At 40.2% G+C, this 17188-nt stretch overlaps 1 protein-coding gene across 8 annotated transcripts in view; it reads right to left on the bottom strand.

The window, feature by feature from the left end:
* The window catches only part of NDST2 (N-deacetylase and N-sulfotransferase 2), a 141865-nt gene that overhangs the window by 70565 nt on the left and 54112 nt on the right, over positions 1-17188 (bottom strand). The window contains exons 1-2 of one of the 8 annotated variants that reach the window (XM_041127484.1): positions 659-739; positions 143-185 (exon numbers count right to left, since the gene is read on the bottom strand). The exons of 5 other annotated variants lie outside the window; for them this stretch is intronic. The gene's annotated coding sequence lies outside the window, so the exon portion shown is untranslated. Of the gene's footprint in view, positions 1-142; positions 186-658; positions 740-15125; positions 15200-17188 lie in introns of those variants that run through there. 2 more of the 8 variants (XM_030031486.2, XM_041127485.1) reach the window with 2 other exon arrangements.

The following is a 17188-nucleotide window of genomic DNA, read 5'->3' on the forward strand; positions in this document are numbered from 1 at the left end:
ACCTACCACACCACTCAGGCCAGGACTGAAGGCCCAGGCATGAGCTTGAGGGCAGTCCCTGGACCCCTGGGGAAACAGTGCACAGGTAGAGGTCCCGAATGAAGCTTCGCAGGGCATTGGTGCCCTCAGGGCTGATGCTTACCTGGTTTCTGCAACCTCTGAGTGCAAGGAAGGGCTGTGTGCATCTGAAGGAACAGACAGATGATGTGCCAAAGATGTGGTATCAAGGGTGGTTTATATTCACACATTCTACTGTCCCCACGGGAATATACACAAACTTACAGATCTCTGAAAGCATTTTTCCCCATGGGAATATACACAAAATTACAGATATTTGAGAGCAGTTTTCCTACTAATTATGTAAACATATTCCTGTCAAACGCGGGGGGGGGAATACTTTTTTTCCTCACTTCAGCTGCACTGGAGTGCTCTCTTGTAATTGCTCTTTCAACCCATACTGGCCTCTTTATACCAGTGCAATATCCACTCAACCATATCTTTAAAGGTCTGCAACAGCGTTGTGCCTCCAGCAATCACCATCCCAAGTGTTCTAAACACTCTTGACAATACAGGCAATACAACTGCATGCCCTTCTTCAACGTTCTGCTATCACCTCTCACACCCTCTTCAAACAAAGATCAGGGAAGGGGAGCCTCACCTGCAAGAGAAGGCAGTCCTGTAAGTTAGAAGGAAGAATAGTGAGGAGGTGTGACGTGAGCAGGGAACAGCAAACCTAAACAGAAGATAAAATCTTCTGGACCAATTCCTTCCACATAAGCAGCGCCGGGGTTGTCTACACCGATACTCTTTAAAATTTCCTCTGTTTCACTGCTGCCAGTGCCCGCAGGGGTTGTAGCGTGAAGTGCTGCTCTGTACCAGTTTCCCAGGCACAGCCATTATGCCTATACACTGATTCCAATGGGACATACCCATTTCCCTCTTGCCTGGGATTTCCTTGCTTTAAAACACTTGACAAGCATGGTTCAAAATTTAAAACGATAAATACATGCTTCTCTGCATGCTGGAGGAAAAATCCAGGTCCAAGAGTTGCATTTCACACGTTCAATTAGGCCATGAAGAAAAGTACTATGGATAAAGAAAAATAACAGCCTTCTGCGATTTGTTGGGTTTTTGCCACATAAAAGTGCCATAATTACTAAATTTTCGATTAAAAATCATACTCCTAAATTTTCTGGTTTTTGTCAACTAGCTTAAAAAAACGTAAAAGTACACAAAGCTGTTATCAATGTTCAGCCAACAGTTACAACACACTGACCTCTACCTTAACTCAACATGGCTCTAACTTCAAAGCCTGCTTAAAACTATTTAAATACCAACATTATTAAGCATAGCAGGCATGCCGAATACTCATATGGAGCCAGCACGCTTTATGCAAAACCCAGTCTCTGCAGTTCCTCCCCCTTATTTCCCAGGCTAAGCTTACCTGTTCTCCAGAGCAGGACTTTCCTGTCACACTTCTGACAGAGAGGAGTGGTGTTTCCCTGCTCTCTCATCCTTAGACTACTGCTTTTTATTTCCCCATCTCTTCCCCTTTTTACTAACTGCAATGGAGGCTAAGAACATAGCTTCTTTGTTTCAAGTCACAGGCTTGCACCCTTACCCCAGTGGCTCCACAGGCGCCTTCACAATTGCTGGTGGGGGGAGCCGAAGGCTGGACTGAAATCCAAGCGTGGCTCTCCTGCTGTACACCTGGCGGAGGTGAACGGAGACCCCCGCTACCACTAATTGAGCTGGGAGGGCTCAGGGGGGTTCATGCCTGACTGCACCTGCTCATGCTGTTTTAGAGGCTGTAACACCACAGAGGTTTTTTTAAAATAAGCAGCTTACAAGGAATCTGAAAGTATTTCCTACAGAAGGACAAAACAATACAGGAATTTTTGCAGTCGTTCACAAAACTAACTGTGGACAGAGCTATTGTAACAGGCTCTGTGTCATGAGATGACAGGCAAGTGGTGGAAAAGCCTGAACTGCTAAAGCCCTTCAACAGAGACTTTCTGGAACTTCCAGCATCTTTTTCACTGCATTCGTTACTGATCGTACATCTTGATTGACACTGAAGCAAAAACACCACATCAGGAAAATTATCTGCCATCAGCAATGGTTATAAGGAAATGCTGTAGTTGAACCAATGTCAAAAAGAGTTTAACTGCTTAACTATCAAATGCTTAGCATACTTTAAAAGTAAGGCAAAGCTTTCATCACAGTTTCTCAATCATCACTCAAAGGCTGCCATTAGTAACATTTGGATCTCAAGAGCATGTATTGCTGATATCTGCCAGCAAAAGAAATGTTTAGTAGCCTGAAAAATGTCCAAGGGGTAAAATTGCAACAGCTCATTTAAGATGCAGTTATGCGGCTGCACAATCAAGAGCACAATCCCAGAGGAACAATCTTCACAAGAATGACTTACTTTTTTTTTTTTTTTTTTTTTTTTAAACTCTTCTCCTTTCTGTCTCTTAAGGGTTCTGGGTGTGGTTATGATACCAGACTGGTACTAATCACTGTGGTTTATGTATCATTTTCCTCCTGGTCCTTATTGCTGTGGCCCAAACACTTTTAGTCTCTCCTGAAAACCAGAGTATGGAGAGATACACTGTTCACTAAGACCCTTTATTCCAGACTGCTGGACTCCAAGGCACAGTCTTTTAATCAAATTATTCTTAAGTCTTATGTCAAGTGGCAAATGCATCAAATTCTTGGCTCCAACAAAACCAAAACAGCTCCCTCCAACCTAGAAGACATATACTTTCCAGGGTAAAATTTCCAGAATTGTCTTCTACCTAAAAGCCACAGACCTTGTGCTTCTAAGTAATAATTTGCTTTTAAAAATATTACGCTTGAACATGATTTTCTGTAAGTGGGAAAGAAAAAGGAGTCGTCTGGATATAAAGCGTTTGTGAGCACATGGGGAAATCTGTGTTCCGTGCCCACAAGTTAACCAGTACCTGGCACAGTAGTTACCTTCCCTGCCTCCAAAGTAATATATTTTAGTCCTAGCTACAAAAGGTACATACGGTAAATCGAAGTTTAGACATCCTTAAGCTTATGCACCAGCAAAGGATTTCTATTTACAGTCACTTTCTTCACTCCCTTCCCAAAGTACCTCTTAGCCTCTGAGTGAGGTCATTCTCCACCAGTTTGCAATGATCTGTTTTACATTCTGGATACTTGCTGTGAATCCTCAGAAGAGCTGGGGGATAGACAGGGAGTAGAAGCTGGATATAAGAGCCCACTCCAGCACAAATATCCCAGATCAATTACCAATATAGATCCACTGCACTAAAAGCCTCCTCATTTCTGAACCCTTCCTAAAAGCCCCCTCGAGCACACAGTCCTACTGTACGTAACGATGGGATAAATTAAAAATGGTAGGAGGGAGAGGAAGAAAAGAAGAATCCTACACATAAGGAGTTTACCTAAGGAAAACATGTTCAAAGAAACAATCACAAACACAGTAACATCTACAGACTCAAACTGGAATTCAGGTACAGATTTCTGGTACCTGATCTACAAATCATTGAGAAGTCTTGGCTACTACAGTCAGACTTAACACGCTGAAGCCTTCTACAGCAAAGCTTTCCATAGCATAATTGGAAAGCTTTCAGTACTAACTCATTTTGCAGCTTCTTTTGAAACTTGGAAGACATACTTTGACAAGGAAGGATAAGGCTGGAAGGGACCCTAGGACTTACATATAGGTTCAAGTAGTCTGTCTATCGCTTCACTGCAGAGTACTCTCGAGCACTTTCTTAGATGAGTTCAGAGTTGAAAGCTGTTTTCCCCTCTCTCAGACATGATTCTATCCCCTAAACACACTGCCAAAATTATTACTTTGGCAAGAAACTTTCAGTATATTGCTACAGGGTTAATTTCCTTTTACCTCCTACTATCACACTTGAGTGCTGAGTGCTCAGCTTGGCTAAAAGCTCAAAGGGCATGAATAATATAAGAGGACTCCACTGCAAAGACCATTAATGCCTCAGAAAGCCTTCACTGGATCGCTCACCAGTTCTCACTTGCAGAACCCTTCATTTCCTTTAAATGTTACAGTACTAGCGCTAAATCAAACTCAAAGCTCTCATGTCTAGCATCTCCCCACCAGCAATGCAGCCAACAGACTACAGGGACCTGAGAGTCAAAAAGGGCCAGGAGGGGAGCGGCCCCCACAGCCTCCTGGCTATGCCAACTAGCTCCTCCACCTTCTCAGCCTGTTGTCAATTGCTCCTCCGCTTCTTTAGCACTGAAATATTACATCCGTGGTTTAAATAAAATCGCTTCAACTGCCTTTGAGTTATATAAAGACCTAACAAATGCAAGAAATAGTTTTAATATTTGGAAAAAGTACTTTTTGCTTTAAAGGATGGCTGAAATCCAACTGAACTATTCACCTTGTAACATAACACGGACATCGACCCTACTAGATGGCCCATGGCATATTAAGCTTGGGAGAATTTGGCAATAAAATGAGTTGTGGTTACAAGAAAACCCAGCCAGGTGCACGCACGGAGGGAAATGGTGAGCCTGAACGTTATCTGATGAGCCACAAACTTGATACTAACATCACACATCTACGAAATTACATATAGTTCTTAATTGAATCATTCCAAATCAAATCAGGAAAACACAACCAGAATTACAGGAAATACTGGCATCTTGGGCAAATTGCCTTCAGTGTCTGCTCTCAGTTATGCTATCTGTAAAATACAATTGATAAATGTAACCATTAAGTAAACGCACAACATGATTAGTCCAATTCTTAAACAGAAAAAAAAGTAGGCAGGGACTTGTTCGGTGTCATGTGTCAGATACCTGCTTTGCACTACATTGCAACTATAATACAATTTCCAAATGCTGGAAATGCTGGAAAATAGGAGCTGAAAAAGCACGTTACAGGTAAACAATTTGAATGTAGAAAAACCTTAATTTGCATATGCACAATTATGATTTGTATCAGCTTTCCCTGCATACATAAACTGAAGTAACAAAATACATAAAAACAAATCCTGAGGACTTAAGGAAGAATGTCTTAACCCATACCTATGAACCTAACACTGCATACAAAAAAACCCATCCTCTGCACTTCTGTTTTCAGTTAGTTTGGCAAAGCCCACACGACAGGAGTTTTAAGTGATGCTGCAAGTAGGCACCAAAGAATAACTGAAGGGAAAGATGGGAAATCACAAGTATTTTCTGTGGTGATAAAACAATATGAGGAGAGGCTTGAAGAGCACTAAAGATTCTAAGACTGGCTGGAAAGGATGACTTAAAAGTAGTTTGAAGCTGTGGTTTGAAGTATTTAATATCTGTAGAGGCATCTGTTCCAACCTTTGGAGGGTTCACCTTCTGCAAGCTATATAAACTGAGGTCCGTGTTAGAAACCACTAGACAACTATTTTGTTCTAAACACTAAAAATTGTAATACAAGACATCTGCTAAAGTTATAAAACGTCCTGTAGCTCTTTAAAATGTATAAATTTGCTTTGGTCATTATATGTTTTCCCAATATCATACATGATTGCGTGAAGTGCTTTGAAATGAAAGATGCTATATGTAAGTGCAAAACATTACTCCAATACACTCAACTTAATTTGGACATGCTATAGTAGGATGGCTCCTTTATTGAGACATCTGCTAGGAAACCAATTTGGCCAAATCACAGTGAGTAATAATGAGTGCCGTTTAATCAAGACAGTATTAACATAAATTTTAACTTGTGTCAAGTAGCTTAATGGTAAATTACTGAATGTTAAACAGACAGGGAATTTTACACTCTGGTCTTTCAATAAACAAGTTCTTGAGTAAACTAAAATGTACAGTTTCTTCAATGTGCAGTCAAAAAGAGCTAGATACAACAAGAAAGAGCTGAAGTCAAGCAATGCAAGACTTGAAATCATAAACTTCATTTTCAATTTTAAAAAGGTTCAGTACTGGAATGCTCTTCATCTTTGAACTAAATACAAGATCTTTAACAAGAAAAGTACATCCAGATGAGCTTTTAATTAGAAAGTAATAAAAGGTATTTTAATTAATTTCTGGCTTTTGTACATCTATGACATTTCTGACTTGGATGCATAATCCTGAACAGCTTTTTACATTTTATATGGATAAGCATCAGTGAATTTCTGGCCTTAGCACTGTAAAGATGGCTATAAACAAGGTGCCTTTCCATGATAACCCCAGATTATGTGGTTTCACCCATTAGCCATTGATTTTGCCAGTCAACACATCCACTTACTATTTGTCAGAGAAAAATATAAAACTTCTGGCATCATGACTCAAAACTACTAGGAACTAAAATACTGATGGTGAAGAGCCACCACATTCTGACATCAAGCAGAAGCCTTTACTGCAAAAGCATAACAACACAGTGACAGATACTGCTTTAGATATTGACTCCGAAAGGCAGGGAGATTCCTGAATCCAATATTAATAATATAATTGACTTGTCTGAATTTTAAATTAAATGGAATTTTAAATTATTCCACGACATACTCAGTTAATGAGTGTGTTAAGAGCAGAACAGCACTTACTACAATGTTCCCTAGAACATGCAATTCCTAAGAAAGGGAAGAGGAGTAAAGGAGACAAAGAAAATCACAAGGAACAGCTCAGTACCACAAATTATATGCTCTGCAGGAAAAGATAACAGTTCAGTTCTTAGGACCAGGATATGAGGGAAGAAGCAAAATAAAACAGTTGGGGAAAAAAAAAAAAATTGTATTTAGGCTTGCATTAGCCACCCATATAAGAAGAATCTGCTTTCTTAACTACAGATAAAAAAAGCCAACCCCAGCAAGATACCAGCATCAAACCATATGCTTCTGTTCTTATCCACCTTTAAATGATAACAAGAAAGGGCTGATCTATGGAAGTATTTAAGGAGTTGAAAGCTGCTTAGTCCTCCACACAGCAGCAGATGTTGAGACAGGCATGTGTACTTCAGTTTGAAGGGAAGTCTCTTGCTACTTACAGGAGGTACCATGCCTAAGAGATGGATTAACATTTACTTCCTATTTTCGGTGGAGCAATTAAACATAACATGTCCCTTCCCCACAATGCTAGGACAAATGCTGTGAGACAGCAGAATAGGTTTCTTAATGTGACATGCACACAAAAAGTGTCTATGAGCAGGTGGACAGCAGAATGTACACCTGGTTTTGTACTGCGCATGAACGCATGCATGAAGTGGACGTGGGTCCTAAATGATTACAAGAGCACATGCAGAGAGCTAAAATCATCATTGCTAATGTCTCAGTCCCAGGCCTTTCATTTGCAGAGCTTAGAAAGAGCTATGACTTTCAACACAATCATTTTATTAGCGCTAAAATGCACAATTAAATAGGACTCATTCCTTCCACTGTCACTTCATAATCACACCAGCTCTGCCGAGAGTCACACTCTTCCCATCCTACTCTTTCCACTCCTGACCTCTACAAGCTGAAATCTCAATAGGGGACAAGAAGTCCAAGCTTTTCCACAGTTCCAATTCTCAAAGCAACAGCCACCTTGAGAGGGGAAAAAAAACAGCAAGTGTGCTGTTACTGTGGAAACAGAGCACAAAAATACTCCTCTTAGATCAAGTACCTCTTGGACGATTGAGCACACTGCCAAACAGTTACTGGAACTTCCCCTAGCATGCAGGAAGGATTAGGAGAGGGAACACAGTCAGCCCAGGTATCTCCACCATCACCCAGATTTCAGGAGATCTGGGACAGCTTTTCTAAAGCAAGTCCCTCACTACACTTGGTGAGGAAAGATACCTTGTTTGTGAAAACAATTACCATCACATGAAGGCCCTGAACTGGGAAGAGAATAAATTGCACAGCTCGCTTAAATTTTTGACAGATGTATTAATAAAGAATCCAGGCCATGGTGTTTAACAGAGAACTGCAGAATGGCCTGAGCCTGCCCCAAAAGTTTACAGGCTGAATTCAAAAGCAATACTGGTGAATAGTAAAGAAGAAAATTAACCCACATCCTAGTAAAGTTCTTCTGTTCCTTGTTCCCTAGGAGATGAAAGGAAATAAATAGAATGCGATAATGTAATTAAAGACTACATGATAATTAACACACAAAAACATCTGAATTCAGACCACATGGGCAAAAATCAGTATCAGACTACTCTAATTTTCAAGTGACTTGACTTTAAAATCATTCTTGTGCATAAATCTATAGTTTTGTTCCTCCCTCCGTTCCCTTTGAGATGCCTTAACTGTGTAAGCTGTTCATATCCTGAACTACATGAACAGTATGAAACTGTAAGAGTCTAATACAAATCAGCCAGAGAGAACACTGTAGTTAGAACCAGTATTAATGAAAACACCACATACACAAAAGCCAGCTTCAGGTTTTCAGGAAGAAAGGAACTGCCAAGCGTCAGCACTCCTCATACTGTCAAAGATCAGGTGAAACCAGAAATTTGATACTCTAAACCACTGATTTTGCTAGGACATTTTAAACATCAGACAGAGATGGCAGGGGATTCCAACAGGTTAGAAATTTGTTTAGTTTATCAATGCTACAATGCTACCAGACATTAATTCCCCCAACTCTGAATCTTCTACCCTTCCTTCCCATCCCTGCAAAACATCTCATATTAAAAGAAACTAGACTTTGGCAAGGTAGAAGAATGATTTCTTTTACAAGGGTGTTGTGAAGCTTAATTCATGTTTGTAAAACCCTTTGTATTGTGCCTTTCATCTACTGTGGGAACCTCGCAGTATTATCAATAAGGTCTTTTCTACAGTAGAAAGGCTTTGCTAAAATAGCTATACTAGCAAATCTGCCTAGTCGAGATGTGGTTTACACAGGCAAAAAAGTTATTTTGCCAGAACAGCTAATACCAATTCCTTGAAAAAACAAGCTATACTGGTAGAAGCACGTTTTTGGTGGTATCCAACTGAATCTAACATAGAATTTGTATGACAACTAAGGGTTATTTCTGCAGAATCTTAACAAAACACAGTTATGCTGGCAAAACCTTGAAGGCTAACTCTGACCAACATATTTTGGAGACTGCAAATGAAGGATGTGTATTTACTACTTTCACAATACCAAGCCTCTGTGTTCATTTATTCATGTGAATGAGGTAGAAGCAACAGAGCCCTCTGTAAAGAGATCCCTTCAGCAGCAAATGCATTTGACCTTATACAAAATAATTGTTGGGTTATTTTTTTCCTTTAAGAAGCAAGAAGCCAAAGGAATAAAGACAATTAAGATCAAGCCTTGGTCAGATATATTTTGTCAAATAGAAAAGAACAGAATATTAACAGCACTAGAATGAATGGCTAGAAACTACTTACACAACTGCAAAGAACACAGACTGTGGTACAAGAAACTAGTTCACGTGACAGTAATTTTTAACTGTGCTATTATTATTTTCTATTCAAGACTGCAGTCTTCTCACATTTAAAACAACATCAAATATCCAATTGTTATTTGTCTCCTAACAAAGGTGGAGAGGCACCATCATGCCAGGTTCCCAAACGACTACTTGCCATTTTTTTCCAGTCATGTTTAGCCGCCTTCTGAGCTGCTTAGGGTGGTACCCTGCAGCTACCAGCAGTAGTGCATTTACATTTTGCCTTTCAATGTTTCTGCATCTTGCTAGAAGCCTGTAGCAAACCTTATCATCTAAAGGCTCGCTCACACAGGGAAAGGTAACTCATCTGTTTCACATCCCTGGAAGACTTTTCTCCAGTAGATATCTGTATTTATTTTAGAAGGGTGTCTCTCCATATCCATCTGCAGTAGCATACAATTTTCTAACACTCACAGCACCAAAGCTATGCACTACAGCGCAAGGCTTCATCAGAGCCATGTTTCAAATCTGTGGTGGATTATAAACTGCCTAAACATTTTCCCACAAACTGATTCGGCTCAGACATGCTTGAATCTGGAATGGAGCTCAAAATCCAAAGACAGAAATTGCCATAGTTAAGGGAAGTAAGCTACTTAACAATACGGAAAAGTTGTTTTCCATATGAAAGATGGTTTCATTACAGAAATTTAAGCAGGTGTATTCAGTTGCTTTCCACTGAAGAGTAAAGCTAAATCTACTTTAAAGCAAAGCTAAACATGAAAATCTTCTCTGCTATTGAGACAAATTAGAAAAAGACTAGCTACCATAAATTAATCAGTAACCTATTATTTACTGACATAGCACTGTAGAATACACAGCCCGCATACCAGGACCACCTGATGTGCTGTTTTGTTACACCTAAGAATTATTTATGTGACCTCTGAAATGATAAGCGTAATAATAAGCAGTAATTTATTATTGCTACATGTTCTCTCAGTCACTGGTGTACCTGTCTGTGCAGCATGAAGAACAGCACTGACCTAAAAACCAGACTTGACAATTCTGGACTAGGCTTAAAAAGAACAAGTGAGAGCCAAAATACATGAAATCCTTTTGCAGATTGGCTAATACAGCACCCAAAAGCTGGGCTTTCTTGCTTCCAGTTAAGAAGCACTTTCTTGTCATGAGAACATTAAAAAAAAGCTGGATCATGTTTCCTTTTTCCACTAGCATACATTTTGCATGTAAGCAGCTGTTCCTAATCAATGAGAGATATTAACACTTCATATGACATGATAATTTCTATCACAGCCTTCTTTTGAAAACTATAAAGATACTTTCCCCACAAGCTCTGTGCCATAGGCCAGACAGCACTCAATTGCTGTACCTACAGCATAGCAACCATGTACCCCCCCATCCTCCATAGCATCCTCCATTGGCATCACTAGAAGGTTTGCATGAGGATCAAGGACAGAATATGGCCATTAGACAGTAACTACATTTCTAGCTGGAAAAGTTCATTCTTGCCTTTGGGATACTCAGCAGGAAAATTTAAGGTTAATCACCTTTAAAGGCAAGGCTATCTTGCCCCTCTGTTTCTTCCCATTCCACTCACTTACCTGTTTTGGCTCCTTCCCGTCCCTTCTTAACTGCCATCTCTCTACTCCCTGATCATGCTGACTGATCCCTTCATCTCTTCCCAGTAAGAGAGCTCACAGGGAATTTGCAGGGTTCAGTGCATAATCTTTCTGTACGCCCTGGGTCCTGCACACACAAAACTGCTCCCTTGCTGAGCAGGTCCTGGCAATGAAGTTTAGCTAAAGCATTTGGAGCAAAAGTCTAGGAGCAAGTATGTGGAGGCTGAGGCCAGACTTCCCAGTGGAAGGTCACCTACTCTCAAACATCCCTCCATCACTGACAAAGATATCCCACATTTATCATTCTCAAGTTCAAGTACACTTCAAGGCCAACTTTGTTTCTCTTAAGCAAAAAATGGAAGAAAAGGCATACACTCAGGCTGAGGCTTTCTTCCTCTTAGTTTTCTGGAATTTATAACTGCTCCAAAGTTTCTGCAGGGGTAGAAAGGAAATTTAAAGGGTAGAAACAACAGTTACTCAGCATGATCAGCTGTTCTGTTCTATACTGAAGCACGAAGCCGCAACCACAAAAGAAATGCAGTTAAATGATGGGGAACTCACTTCTACTCTGAGAGACAGCTGAAGCACCCTGAACGGTATGGGAAGACTGAGGCTACATGTTTTCAGCGAGCTCACACAAATAAGCTCAAGCTGTTGCTTTTGACCTTTGATGCCCTTCATGATTTGTGTCCTGAACGACTAAGCTCAGGAAAAAGTCTAGGACAGGTTAAAGATTTAGCCAGTAAAGAGCATTTACATCTCAATGATGAACTTCCTAGTTCTTACAGAATGGAGGTTTACCGACTTTCAGAGCATCCTAGGGCTTACATACTCAAACTTTACAGGGATGATGGGAGTAAGGATAAATACAGAGGAACAAAAGATTTAACTTTTTGATATGTAGTTTTTGTAGCTATCAAATTATCTGTACAGATTAAGTTTAGAATTAGCTCTAACTGTACCTAAAGATATTTATTGTAAAGGAACAACACAATTGGGGAAAAAAAAAAGCAGACTTGAAGATATACTAATTTTGCACAAAGGGCTGTAGTACAATCAAAATCCGGAATTTCTTGCATATTAAGTATCATTTTAGAAGTCAACCATAAATACATGAATTTTGTTGCCGTAAAAAAAGCAAACAGAAAAAGCAGAACTCTGGGAAATCAATCAGCCTGTCTAGGAATCCATTTGTGCATACTATTTCTTCGAATGTAAAACACAGGCTTCAAATGCAGCTGCACCTATTTCATAATTCACACCTGCATCACCTAACTATAAAGGCAGCATAACAGTCTCTGCTTATGCACAAGGTATCTATGGCAAACCAGCAGTCCTAATCGAGGAAAAAACATCATAGACACAATGTTTAGAAAATTAATTGCCTTTTTGCTTCCGAGAAACAGCACTGAAATTCCAATTTGTCCTCATTTTAACATATGTCTGTATTTTAACATAATGAACATGGATGTAGTTTTATCACTTCTTTCACAAAGGAAAAGAGCGGTCACTTTTCAGCTGAAAACAGGTCTGAAAAATGTTACCTTAAGACTGAACATGCAAGACATTTTAAATGCAAGTGCTTCCTCCACCAAAATGTTAACACTTTTAACACTGCTTTTCCACAAACATTTTATTTATAAACAATTTTTTCATAAGAAGTTTTTCTTGAAACAGCTGTAAAACAGTTGAAGATCAAAATTGCACGATGTGTGTTACCCTTCTCCTCACTTTCCAGAGCACGTGTCAGAGCCAGTGTCTCTCACAGAACTACAGAAAAGTACCTCTAAACCGGCAGACAAACCCCCAAATGAAAATCTGTAATGTGATCTTGTAACAGCTGATCCTAAATTAATTTTAGAGTCTTAAGTTTGAAAAGCTGAAGAAGAAAAATCAGTGCTGTATAAGTTTCATATAATCATCTGAATGGCTCTATTGTCTCTTTCGTCATGCTAAAGTTTGCTTTGTTGTTGTTTTCATCTTTCCTTTCAAAATAGCCTCCTGCAGCTCTAAGCTAAAGATCTTCCTGGAGCTTCTATGTGACAGCTGCAGTATCTTAGCCATCTGTTTAATTTATATTTGCTAATGCAGCTCCTGCTGTTTTCAACTGACAGCTTTTTTCTCTCTTATTACCCCCACACGGGAAATCATTGCACTTGCCAAAGTTTCTCTGTAGTCTCAGATGTCAAATCAAGTCTGGTGACAAAAGGTGATGAATGAGGCTCCTATGCACCTCCCTTTTGTTTTGTTAAAATTATGAAAATCTGTAAGGGGGTTTTATGTTATTTCTTTAAAGAACGATTATAAACAAAAAGAAAGGACGGAGTGCAGAAACAGAGGGAGACAGTAAAGGGAAATCATACCCCCTTCCTCTCAACACAGCAATTCTGTGGGAAGGTTGAGGCTGGAGGATCTCCAAGATACTCTCAGAAGCAGAATATCTATTCCATATGCATTCCTAAAGCCGCGATTCAACCTCTTCAGTCATCTATGCCCACCTACCAAGCTCAGGGTTTGACCGACTACTGACTTTCCCTCACTTGCAACCAACATGCCTCCTAACTTTTCTGGAGTGCTCTGGATCTCAGAAGTATTCACAAGTCAATGGGAAGTGATGGAGCCTCAAAAGGCCCACACACTGCAACACCAGTACTTACTGCCATTCTGTAAAGCCTCTGGCAGGAAGGTGCAAGGCCTGCACTCTCTGTGCTATTAAAAGACACTGGATAAAAGCAGGAACTGGCTCCCGAAACAGCAGTCAGCCTTATACACCAAGCACAGATGTTACTCTCCCTGTAACTCCCCTAGAGCATAACAACAAGAAGATTAAAGAGTCTAGCCCTGCTGAAAAATAACATCAGGTTTAACATAAAACTTTGAAATTTAACATAGATACCCCTGTCCTGCTTAAAACCGTATCAGCTGAATCACAGTGAGCTCTGCAATACCTGTCCCAGGCGATGCAACGCTCCTATGTTACAAGGACCACATTTCAGTGACTAGCCCCAGTCCAGAAACAGGCAGACACATTGAACGCAAAGAACTGCACATAAACCAAACCCAGAAGTGTGACCGCTCTTCCTTTCTAAATTCTCCCTTTCAAAACAACTTTATTAACTGAAGAGGCACACAGAAACATGAAATGGGCACTTCCCAAAGGGCTGGAAGATGCGTGCTTTCTGGTGCCAGAGAGAGCCCAGTGCAACAGCTGATAAGGAGCTAGCAGGGATGCATGTTTGAGGGAATACTTGGGAGACCAACAAGTCATAATCTCTTACCACCACTGTTCCCAGAAGATGATGACAAGAAATTAAATCTATTGTTCTGACACTCTAGAGTTGGCTCCAGCTCCTAACATCAAAGCAACCCATAGGATGGAACTTGTGACAGCTCCCTATCTTGTGCACAATCATCCCACTGAGCTCTGGAGGATAAAGGCACTTGAAGCAAAATGAACATTTCTGCTTTTGAAAGTACAGCAATCTAGTGCCAAAAATAACTACTGCTGCACTCTGGAGAAGGTTACTGCTTCATCTTCATATCCCCACTCCTTTGATAATTGTGGTACAAAAAGTCAATCTTTGAAGAGCATATTGGACAAACCAGACAAGCTAAAAAGAATAACCTAGAATAACCTTAGACCTAATATACTAATAGCTACACCATACATGAGGACATTACATCCTTTCCTACCCAGGAGATTTCGTCCAAGAGCCAGATAACTCCTGATTTTTATTCTGTATCTCAGTCTTTCCATCTGTAAACATACATAAACGTTGATGTACTTCACTATAGTATGATTATACAGTGCTATAGGCTAGATACCCGGCACAGATTCTAATCTTTTTATAACTCAGTGCCAATACCAGGGGAAAAAGAAAAATCACCAAAGAGTATACAGGCCTGAAAACGTGAAGAGTCACTACTCAGCTTCAGCTCACTGCTTGTACTTTATGGCATTTCGTAAGTAACACAATCAAGAAAGCATAAAGTATTAAATTATAATAATGTAGATAGATTAATGTCCCAAGTCACCAAAGAATTGTTTCTTTCGAGTTTCATCAACACACTGAACCAAAGACCCACAAAATATGAATTATCTCCCAGTGTCTCCCTCTACCATGCTACCCAGGCCAAAACTATCCTTTATATCAGTTCCTCCTTACCTCAAGAACTGTAAGTGCAGTCTCAGAAAGAGCTGTGTTGTACCAGACACAGACTGAGTGAAAACACCATGAACCTGGGCAGAGAGAAGAAGTTTTGTATAAATATGTGTACCTGACAGTGTAAGGCAGTAATATTTTCCAAAGTGCAAACATTCTCCAGCCACGTTGTCTGATTCATTTCAGAACCTGAACCACTGCAGTTTTCAGCTTAGGAAATTAAATTAAAGTAGTGCTGATTTTAGTGGCTCCTTCAGCCAGGAACAGGAATAACTGAACTGAATAGAAATTACCCAAAGTTGCAAATAAAATAAAAAGATTAAAGAACTGTAAGGTAGGCATACTGGTCTTATCTTTGTCAGCCAGATATTTTTGTTTTCCTCCTTTTTCCTAGGTTAATAAGAATTATCGAGTGTTACTTTGACTAGCCTTTGGTCACAAGCTCCTGAAGGAAAGAGGAGGCTCAGCCGTGTGCTGTTGCTCAGTCTGTTACACATTATTGTACCTGTTAAGCAGAAAGGCTAAATCAAGGACTAGGAAGACCACAGGATTCCAGCGGAAAGGAGAAAACCAGTGCACAGTGAGGTGCTCTCCTAGGTGAGCAAACGATGTCTTGCACAGTAAGACACAACACTACTAAAGAACTGGCATAACAAATGTTGCAAAACCAGGTGGAGAAAACAAAAACTTCAGTGTCAGAGGGCAACACATTTTACAACTAACAAACCCAGTTAATTTCTTCTCTGTAGACTACCACAGCCCAAGGACAGAACAACACTTTTCTACCCCTTAGGGGCAAACACAAGTAAATATTAGAATCATAGAATTGTTCAGGTTGGAAAGGACCTTTAAGATCTTTGAGTCCAACCATTAAGCTAACGCTGCCAAGCCCACCACTAAACTATGTCCCTAAATGCCGCATCTACTCCAGGGATGGTGACTCCACCACTCCCCTGGGCAGCCTGTTCCAACGCTTGACAATCCCTTCCGTGAAAATTTTTTTCCTAGTATCTAATCTAAACCTACCCTGGGGCAACTTGAGGCCATTTCCTCTTGTCCTATCACTTGTTACTTGGAAGGAGACACCGACACGCACCTCCTTACAACCTCCTTTCACGTAGCTGTAGAGTTATAAGGTCTCCCGTAAGTCTCCTCTTCTCCAGGCTAAACAACCCCAGTTCCCTCAGCCACTCCTCATAAGACTTGTTCTCCAGACCCTTCACCAGCTTCGTTGCTCTTCTTTGGGCATGCAAAGCATTGCTTCCTACGGGAGGTTACACTATGGCAAGTAGTGTATTTGTGCACACCTCCTTTTGGACACTTTTTAACAATTTTACAACACAATGTGTAAGGGGGAAAAACCCGACACTTTTTGCTAGAAGAAAATTTGCCTGTTTTTTTATTTCATAAAATAAATACATATTTATTTTACATAAAATAATTTAAAAATAATTTTACATTTATTTTACTCTGCTATACAACTTCTTAGCACATGCAAACCACACAGGCCTACAGGCTTACCTGGAGCTGGAAAATAAAAAAGCATCTTTGTCATTTATACTACAGAGATAAAAGATACTTCAAGAACTGAGTAGGTTTTTTTTAGGAAGAAAGCCATTATTCAAGGGTACACGGATTTAGCAGCAGAGTCAGGTACAGGATTATCTGCCCTCTCAATCTTTTCCATAAGTGTTCTAAACATTGAGCATCCCAGGAGAAAACATCTGAACTAAACACTTGATTCTTAGCTTGGTCAGACACCGCCTTCAACCAAGCATTAACAAACTGATTCAGCTTTCCATTGTCCAGGATAGTGGGGGATGGGAATAGCCAGATAACGGAAAACCCCAAGCACACAAACCCTGCTGCACAGAGGCAAAAGCCCAGTGTCTGTGCATCATACTTCGCAGCGCTCCAGGTTCTGGGAACACTCTTAGTTGGGGTACAGAGGCAGCCCTGTAAGAAACCCCATCTGACAAATCTCTCAAAGAAGAAGGGATCACAATATTATGGTACTCTTTTACCAGTCATCCCTCCTAGAACTGCTGCTATCATCAGCTCCATGG

Source organism: Aquila chrysaetos, chromosome 11, assembly GCF_900496995.4.
Source record: "Aquila chrysaetos chrysaetos chromosome 11, bAquChr1.4, whole genome shotgun sequence".
NCBI lineage: Eukaryota > Metazoa > Chordata > Aves > Accipitriformes > Accipitridae > Aquila > Aquila chrysaetos.